Genomic DNA, 10,113 nt, shown 5'->3' on the forward strand with positions numbered 1-10,113 from the left:
CGATCGTGATGCTGGTAGCCGACTGTTTGCTGGGCGATAAAGACTGTAGAGGGTTTGCTTCCATTGGATTGAGTTCGAAGTGAAGACAGTCTTCAATTGGTACGTTTACTCAATCTGTTGTTTTTATTTGTCAAAGCATGCCTATAATTAGTGTTGAAATGCATACTTGTTTGTTAGAATGTGTGTATGGTAATTCAGTCACAATAAAATAGGAAAGATCTGAACGTACTCATGGATGCTCTTGTGTAAGAGTTTCTTCAATTGGTATCAGAGCCAGGTTATGATATTCCAATTTCATTGATGCAACGAATTGCATATACATTCACGGTGGGTGGATATCTGCTCTCTGTTTAAATGTTAAATTGTTTGTGGATGTGTAGATTAATGGAGTTTTCTGGGATGTATCCTCGGTTTGATTTAATTCTTTTGCATTTTTGGTTAATTGTAAAGGCCCCTGCGTGTTGAGCATAATTAATTGTAATCAAGTTTGTAATTCAAAGTCAGTTTGAGTCTTGAGTCATTTGTGAAAAAGTTCGGAGCAATGGTTGTTGTTTTCGAGGAAGAACACGATCAAGGGTTGATCAGGTCGTGTAGGCAACGAAGTAAGCGATCACTGAGTATCGGATGCTCGGGTATCATTTAACGTGCGCGCACATTAGACGATCGTTTAGCTCAACAAGCTTCATTACTTAGTAACTGACTATACGATCGCAGAGTAACACACACGGTAAATCATTTACCTTTCACCATGTTAAGTGATCGCTTAGACGATCAGGCCTCACAGCCTCGTTGTCGTCTAAGCGATCGTTTAGCTTTTACGCTATTGTCTAGTGTGCACTAAGTGATCGTTTTCCTGTAGCGTTTACTAAACGATGGAGTTCTCCTAGCGGTTCAAGACCCGGTTCACCTGTGAACCGGTTTGCTCGATGGAAAATGTAATAGATAGAGTTATCTCATTCCGATTTTTTGTAAAGGTTCATCCCGATCCATTAATCCTTGGTTTTTTACATGAGATGTATGGTTATTTATATGTCATATGGTATGCACATATAGTAAATCCCACCTTAGGTTATGCATTGGTCATGCACAATCTCTTTATTGTAAATGTTATAATTTAGAGAAGCATGATTTAATTATGTAAGAGCATGATCATGCAACATATAATATAAGAGTTATATTTATGCATGCATAAAAAGCATTGACATGCATCATCTTTATATTATAATTGTTATAGTATAAGGGTGTATGGAAAGCATGTTTGCTTGGTTATTACGTGTATATAAAAGTTATGTATAGTAATGATCGGACATTGCATGAAGCATGACACATAGGTTACTTTATAAACGTTATAAACACCTAGTTGTGTGCAATGTAATTTTAGTTGTTTCTTTTTAAAGGTTAAAGAGAAATTAGAACTAAAAGCAGTAAGAAAGATATGCATGCTCACTTAGGTTTAATTCATGGTTTTAAAATGTTTAAAACTTGGATAACATAGACCTAAGATCACGGTTCTAATATGATTAGCAACCATTAGACTTTAATCTTTTAATCAGTTTAATAGGATTAAATTGACTAATAAAAGGTTAAAGTGTAGCAAATCTATCTATAAAGGACCTTTTTTGTCACACCCCCTCCCAGACTACCCTCTTAATCTGGAAGAGGATATGACAGTGGTAGTTACTAGCCTTACTGCCAGCACTCACCACCTTAGCCTTCTAACCTAAATACCAACCTGTTAAACATTAATAATGTACGCACACAACATGCCTCCTTAAGGTTCTACATAAGATTATATAAACACATGCAAACAGCCATGACGTAACGTCTACGGGAAAAATATTTACAGTTGGGCCCAAACATCACTAACAAAGCCCTAGTCCCTCTCAAAATATGTGTACATAAACAGACCATCAACCTAAGTTCTTTTTAACAAGCCGGGCCTTTCAGTGGCAAGCAGCAGCAAGATCAACCTTGAGGAATCTGACCGCTACCTGGAAAAGAAAAACATAGAAAATCTGTGAGCTAGTAGCCCAGTGAGTGACTATAGAATCACATTACACCATGCATTATATTACTATAAACAAGTAAATATACCGATGAGCATCTCAAGCAACTTCCTCTAAACATAAACATTGATAACCATTCTTAGACATTATTAAACATCATTATTCCTTAGTTGAGAACGAGCCTACATCGCTCTAGCTCCCAACGTCTGTTACCGTCCAAGAGACGCATACTTCGGCCTCCCTTTGGTGGTATATGGCTTAGGAGACCCATACTTCAGCCTCTCATTCAGAACTATCTACGTGCATGTGGAGTTTTCTAAGTACCGTCAATACCTTAGGTACTATTACCCAGATACCTTCTCCGTGTCCTTCAGTACCGGGTTATTTCCTAGCATGAAATTAAGTTTCATTGCATGCCATTTACACAAGGACTCATTCTATCATAGCCTTCCTCCATATCGCATGCTTCAACATTAGAAACTTAACTTTTGTAATGAATTACAACATACCTTGGCCTGTGTTAAAACATATACAAGCCGGAGAAGATATGCTATGCTATTCATTAACCATTTGTTGCTTGAGGTAGTATAAATTCATCATCAACATCACCGTAACTTACATGGTCTTATATGCATAAGTATTGAAAGCATTAAGTTTATTTAGTCACTCACAGCTCGTTGGGGCTCTTAACAGTTTATACGCCTCTCCTAGCTCTTCTTGGCCTGAAAGGACATAATTCCTGGTTAAATTCCTTAGAATTCTCAGCAAAATACCTCAGATAGTTCGTTTACTAATGAAACTTTCACCAAAAAAATCAGCATTATTAGCGAGATAACCATTATGAGCGAGTTCATCCTCATAAGCGAGATCAAGCATTTCATTAGCAAGACTTCAACCTAGCAAGACTTACCACCTCTAGCTAGATTTGCTTCCTTACCAACGAGATTCAGCCCAAAGTTCCAGCAAGATTTCTTTCTTGAGCGAGATTTAGCACAAAAATCAGCGAGATTATTATCCTGAGCGAGATCCTCATCCTCCTTATCTCGCTCTAGCTCTCTATGGTGAGCTGTTTGCTTGATCTTCCCAAGAAGCTGCCTGCTTACACACAAATTTTCTGTTTCAATTTCAAAAATTCATAACTCAAAATCCATAACTCTTTTCAAGAAATTCCTTCCACAAACTTGTTTAGAATTGAGTTAACTTTCTTACCTAATATCAGCCGAAAATTCTTTGTATTTTGGCCTGAAGATTTCAATCTTCACCTCAGGCCCTGATTAAACCGAGAATCTGCCCCTTCTACAAATTCTTCACTTTTTGTTCTTCTTCTCTTGAAATCTTTCTCCGGCAAGATAACCTCGAAAACTAGATCCTGCCAGCTTTTAAATGGCACCGATTTCACTTAATTTGCTCATGCCATTTGCCGAAACCAAGCTTCTGAAGTTCCACTTCCTTTTAATCTTCCTACCGCCTCCCAAGTTCAAAGATTAAACTTCCACATCACCCCGCACTTAGTGCTTCCAGCCAAAACCAATTAGTGAGCTCCCTCATTTAATGTGTTTTTCCTTCCCTTCCTCCATACCTTCTGTGAATAAACATGAATTTCCACTTATCAAATATTTAATATAATATTCCTTTGGCTAAACTTGCTTATCTAGGAAACTTAAAGTTTGGGGTTTATATTTTATCTAAGGCAGGTTCTGTCTAAGCTGGGGTATTTAAGTTGATGGAAACGTAACACCCCTACCTGGGAACTTACCTGAAAGGGTGAATTATATAGATTTGATGCATGCATGCAAGTTAAGGACAGTCCATTATAGTGTTTAAATGTGACTACTTGAACTTGTTCATAATTCATAGACAAAAGTTGTTTATGAGCGGTTTTAAAAAGATGACTTAGACTAAAATTAATAGTCGGATTATCTAGGTTAATGAACCCCTAGGTAGAACATTCAGTGGGAAGTACTTGAGGCTTATGATGCTTCACTTAAACCTTTCATGTTTTTCCTATATAGTCCACACTGTGAGATCTATCCTCGGCCTCGTGGCACCTTTGGCGTGTCCCCCTAAAGGATAATGTTTAGGTAGGTCAATATCAAGGTGGATGGAGAAAGTGTTCATAGTAAGTGGGAGCGGGAAGTGCGACAACATATTTGAATAAAGTTTCTACGCATCGCCTCGAGGCACCCTGGGAGTGTCCCCCTATAGGATGGAAGTTTTGTGCGTTTCTTTATTTAATCTCCTGTAAGAGGATCAGGTTACTTAGTCTCTTTTCCTAAAACTACTAAAATGTAGTTGTGGCTGATGGATGGTGGGAATGGGTCCATGAAGTCTATTTTTCATACATCAAATAACTCAATTTCTAAGATAACACTTAATGGCATCTCATTTCTTCCAGAAATATTTATGATGTGTTGGCAATTGTCGCGTCTCATTACATATTCCCTGGCATCTTTCAAAAGCATTGGCCAATAATACCCACTTTGAAGTACCTTGGTTGATGTACATTGACCCCCAAGATGCCCACCGAATAGTGACTCATGATATTGATATAAGATGTCTTGATATGAAGTCTCGGGTACACATTGTCTGAAAATATGGTTAATGCCATGCTGGTAAAGGTAAGGCTCTGGTATCCAAATAATAGAATTTGCATTCGTATACCAGCTTCTTCTTTTATTGCAATGTGTATTCTTCTGGGAATTGCTTCATACTAGATAAATGATAATATTAGCGTATTAAGGCAAAATTTCATCAATCTTCAATATCGCCTCATCAGGGGAACAGACGTTGGCCTCTGGTTGTAATCGATCGCGTTCAGTGTTCTCAAGTCGCGATAGATGATCTGCTACCTTGTTCTCTGATCCCTTTTGATCAAAAATTTCTGTATCGAATTTTTGCAACAGTAGCACTATCTAATCAACTGTGGCTTCACATCCTTTTTAGTCATTAGATACTTGATCACCGAGTGATCTGTATGGATAATAACTTTTGATCCCAACAAATAAGGTCTGAACTTCTCAACTGCAAACACTACTGCAAGTAACTCTTTCTCAGTTGTTGTATAGTTCATCTATGCACTATCAAGAGTTTTGTTTGCATATACGATCGGCTGAAGAATTATGTCTTTGCGCTATGTTAGGGCTATCCCCTTCGCATAGTCACTTGCTTTAGTATCTCAAATGCTCTCAAACAATCATGATCGAATTCAAAAGGCCTATTGATTTCCAACATGTTCAAACACTGCAACAAATATCGCATACAATAGCATTAAAAATTGTTATCATAGACTTTCCATAGCGTTTTCAAAATGCTGTCGTAATCCATGTTATTGAAAGTCCTTGACTTTTCATAGCATTTTTGTAATGCTATACAAAATGCTATAAAAAGTCAATTATTTATAGTGTAATTTTAATGTTATGGAAGCTTTTCATAGCATTAGTAAAAAACGCTACAGAAGGCCTTTTATAGCTTTTTATAACAGTAAAATAACGCGATAAAAGACTTTCAATAGCATTCTTAATAGTGGTAAAAAAAAAGCTATGAAAGACTTCTAATAGCGTTTTTAGACAAGTTGTCGTAACCAATGTTATTGAAAGTCCCGACTTTCCATAGCATTTTTTCAATGCTATAAAAAAAGCTATAAAAGTTTCATTTTCAATTGCATAATTTTAATGTTATGAAAATATTTTTATAGCATTACAAGAATGTTATGATTCACTTTTAATAGAATTTTTTAGTATTAAAGAAATACTATGATTGACTTTTAATAGTAATAAAAAAAATGCTATAGAAACATATATCACTTTTAACCTCGTCATGATAACCAATTTTAATGTGATTGTATATCGTTTATATAATATTTTAGATGAGTAATAAATTGTTATTAATGTAATTGTAAAATCAACTTCAATTATATAAACATTTAATGTAACCGAGTGGATTTACATGGAAATAAAATTTCAAAATTCTAAACATATACATTGCTAGTAATTTGCTACTTCAATTACAAGAGTACTCCAATAGACATAAATAAGCACATTTTCTTATGGGGTCATAATGGTTTTCAAATTACATTTTGGGAAATAAAGTAGCAAAGTGACCTGGGCTTTCTAGTTTCCTGAAGATACATATATATCCAAGTTTTCACTTTTTTACATGGATTGCATCCTCTAGTCTTCACATTTAACTTCAAATCAATCTCTTGTTGCAAATATATAAATATTTATGGCCATCAAATTCACCTCAAACTCATTTATCAAATGTTATTGTTAACACAAGAAACTAATAATCAAGGCAAATTGATACAATGATAAATTGATACAATGATAAGTAATTAAGGAAATCATATATTTTGTCTTTTTAATGGCCTAAATACCCTTTCAATTGTGGATATCCACCATCAACAAGATAATATTTACCTGCAAAATGAAAGGTAGAAGTTTAACGTAATATTAAAATTTTCTAAGCAAACCTAAGTTAAGAACAGAATTTAATATTCTTTTTCCCTCAAAGTCACTTTGTTGGAGCAACTCAAAATCTTTATTTTGGATGACCAAAGTGGAACTTGCTACCCACCAACACTTCAATTCCACAAGTTTCCCTTCAAGATTAAAAGCAAGAAACCACCAAAACACTTCCAAATCCATAAATCCTTTTTCAATCCTTACCTTTTAGCCAATTTAGAATGATGTCCCCTACAAAACTATATAATAAGTAATCATAGTAATATTGGGGAAACTAACTCAAACAGTGAAGACACAAAACTAACAACTGACCGTAATAATTGAATCAAGCTCGATCAACAAAATAGCTGATGAATTATTTCACGTGGCTGCTAGACTAAAAGACACCAATTGTAGAAAAGAAGGTCAAATATGAGTAGAAGCACACGTACATTGAGAAACAAAAAATCTTCTTTTGTTGTTTGTACTTTAATTTCTGGAGGTTAGTTTCTGAAACCATATATAGAGCATTCCATAAGTATATTTCAAGCCGCATACAAACCACATAAGTACATTCCTCATTCAAGCATTTCAACAAACACATAAAGTGGACCAATGGAACCACACATTAAGAACAAAACCCCATATCAAGATCAACCATTTCACTATAGACAAACACGCAACAACTTCACATAGACATTTTATCAAACAGATTCTAGGCAATAATTACAAATGGGTTCAGTAATTAAAGCATATAAAATTAACATAAACAGAGTAATCAATCACCCTATAATAAACATTGCACAAATTAGGAAAAAACAAAAGTATTTAAAGAACAAAAAAAAAATGTTCTCATTTACACATAAATCAAGATTCCAAACAAAATTCAATCCAATTCTTTCATAAATAACCAGATCATTTCAACAAATCACTAAATAGACCATAAAAAAAAACAAAAACTCCAAGACTAATCCAACAATATTATACAAATAAATACCTGCAAAGGTTAGAGGAGCAATCATGGAAAGAATAGAGGCGACTGAAGTTGCTAGAATGGTATTGAAAACCATAATTGACTTGCCCTGTTAGTCACAAATAGAAAATCAGATCTTCACATTCTAGTTAGAAAATAATTTACGTTCATAAATTTTCTCACAAGCGTTCTAAAGTTAATATCATAATAAAGAAAGAAGATGAAGAAGACATGGCTTTGTATTAAAAATAATGAAGACAATGAAGAGAGGTGGATAAAGCATCACTGTACGCATGATTTGACTCTAATAACACATTAGCTAATATAGCAAATTGATCACAGTCAAGTCTCATTGAACCAAAAAGGACGACCAAGAGGTAGGGTCAGAAGCTTTTCATCCAACGTCCTTCTTAGACATTTAAAAATTTCTAAGAGACTTATTTTCGAATCAATTATAAAGATATACCTATTAAATAGGTAAAAGTTTACTATATTACCGAGCATTAAAAACAATAACCTAGTTTGACAACTAATGACTTTATAAAATTTCAAAAGTTATGCAAAGAAGGGAGAGGAACTCGTTCACGAATCTGCAAATTGCCACAATGGCTCTTAATCAGTTCGATTCATAAATTAAGACAACTGCATACGCTTCATCAAAGTATCATAAACATGTATAAAGTAATAATAATAATGTAATGAATGGAAATGCCCATGATAATTATGCCCAACACTCTGTCTTTTTTTGTACCACCTTACATTCATAGCATCTTTATTTTGAGAATTTGACTTGCTTTAATGTCTTTTAAAAAAAATAATCAAGAGATATATACACTCGGGTTTACGTACTAATGGAGATCTTTATACTGGAGCTCTTTTTCTATTATTTCTTTCTGCCATATCTTTAATAGCGGGTTGGTTACACCTACAATCGAAATGGAAACCGAGCGTTTCGTGGTTTAAAAATGCCGAATCTCGTCTCATGTCAAGACTATTCGGAGTCAGTTCCTTGGCTTGGACAGAAAAAGCTTTTTTCTGGAGATGGACAGAAAAAAGTAAGTAAGCGGGGTTACTTCTTTCTTCCTTCATGCTGTCCCCATTAGTTGATATGCGGGATTGGAGGTTGTCTACCAGTCTTACTCAGTTGTATTCGTTTTGTCCTAATCAAAAGGATCGACTTCTCTGGGGTGTGACAACTCCTTCTCATGAATAAACTATCCGCTTAAAATAGTCGAGCGTGATAGGCTTGCAAAGCATAGGCTACGCAGCCTTGTTCACGGGAAAAGCATAAGATCCTTGATCGTCTCATTCTATAATGGTGTGGTAACAAGAGAAAAGAGATTGCTTTCAGCTTGCCTATTTCTATTTTACCTTGTTTTTTTTTTAATTGTTGGATTTTGGACCGATTGTTAGATTGAAAGTCTTAGGCAAAAAAGCATTCGGGCAACTTCCATAATGAGCGGTGAAAAATGAGCTTAGTTACACTTAGTTCATGTTGGTCCCGACCTAGCTAGGTTCAATCCGTCCCCTTCCAGACAGGCTCTTCACTCTCCCCAGACGTAAGTGGAACCGATCTACACAGCAAGACTACTAGTTTTCATATCCAGAGGAAGGGACATATCCAAAGCTTTTTATCCGTAAACAAATGAACTTGAAGAATATAAATGAAACAATAAATCACAAAACAGAGAACTCCAAAGAAAAAATTTAAACATAACTCAAAATCTATATAGTCCACTAAAAAAAAATTAACAAAAAAAAGGGTAGGCATAGAATAGAGTTGCAAAAAGAAGTTACCTCATGTTCCTATAGACGTATATTGCTCAACCTACAACCTTGATTATTATGCAACGCTTCTTTTGTATCTTTTCCTTCTATTTTTCCTTCTGCTTCTCATTCACCAATGAATCAAGAAAAAAATGAAAAATATATATATGGAAAGAGGGAAGAATGGCTAGGTACTTAATTAAATGACATTAATGTTTTAAAATGTTTCATAAAAAACTTTTCTTCTTTTCTTTAGAAATATACAAAGTGAGAGAATAAATGAAAGAAAAGGAGAGGAAAGAAACAACTAACTTGCTCTGTTTTGAATTTTAGAATTTGCTGTCAGAGAGAAAAATAGGGCTTCTTCTAGACACCACAATTGGATGTCTCCTCCAAACACTATAAGAGAAGTCCTTTCTTCATACTCCCATCTTTTTTTAACCAAAAAATTTCCTATCCCACAAGCTTGTCTCATCAATATCATGACCATCTTCCTCAACAGCACTCCTAAATCCAATTAGGGTCATCTGTAGCTAAAAACTCAAGCAAAACAGAGATACAAAAACCTCCTCCTCATTTAAATTCATTGTGTCCATCGCGAAGTTAGGGCTTGCAAATTCCCTATTGGAACCTATTGCACATCATAACCTACTCTGTCCTAAGACCTCCCAAATTTCTACATATATAATAATTTGCAAAAAGATATTAAGAAACACAATCATGAGTTGCGATCAATAAAATGAAATTTCAAAGGGTTGCGGGAGGGGGAAAACCAGAACAAGAAAGAAACCAAAAAATCTAAAACCCAAAAGAAGGTATGTTAGTTTAGATTGGTGAAAAAATTATCCAAATATTTAGCCATCAAACCATACTCAAATTGGAAGAGCAAACGAAAGTCGAGTAGAAATGGAAAGAGAAAAAAATT

The 10,113-nt window shown here is 34.9% G+C and overlaps 1 long non-coding RNA gene across 2 annotated transcripts; it reads right to left on the reverse strand.

Moving 5' to 3' along the window:
- Positions 1 to 6,213: 6,213 nt before the first annotated feature.
- LOC120092820 (uncharacterized) lies at positions 6,214 to 9,641 on the reverse strand. 2 transcript variants are annotated; one of them, XR_016525153.1, is made up of 5 exons: positions 9,501 to 9,641; positions 9,219 to 9,307; positions 7,446 to 7,530; positions 6,901 to 6,958; positions 6,214 to 6,424 (listed from the first exon to the last, which is right to left on the reverse strand). It is a non-coding gene; the product is annotated as an uncharacterized LOC120092820 (long non-coding RNA). The 2 variants fall into 2 exon arrangements; XR_016525154.1 differs by having other exon boundaries at positions 9,219 to 9,310.
- Between the last annotated feature and the right edge of the window lie 472 nt (positions 9,642 to 10,113).

This window comes from Benincasa hispida, chromosome 12, assembly GCF_027475165.1.
Source record: "Benincasa hispida cultivar pf3 chromosome 12, pf3_genome.v1.1, whole genome shotgun sequence".
In the NCBI taxonomy this organism is placed as follows: Eukaryota; Viridiplantae; Streptophyta; class Magnoliopsida; order Cucurbitales; family Cucurbitaceae; genus Benincasa; species Benincasa hispida.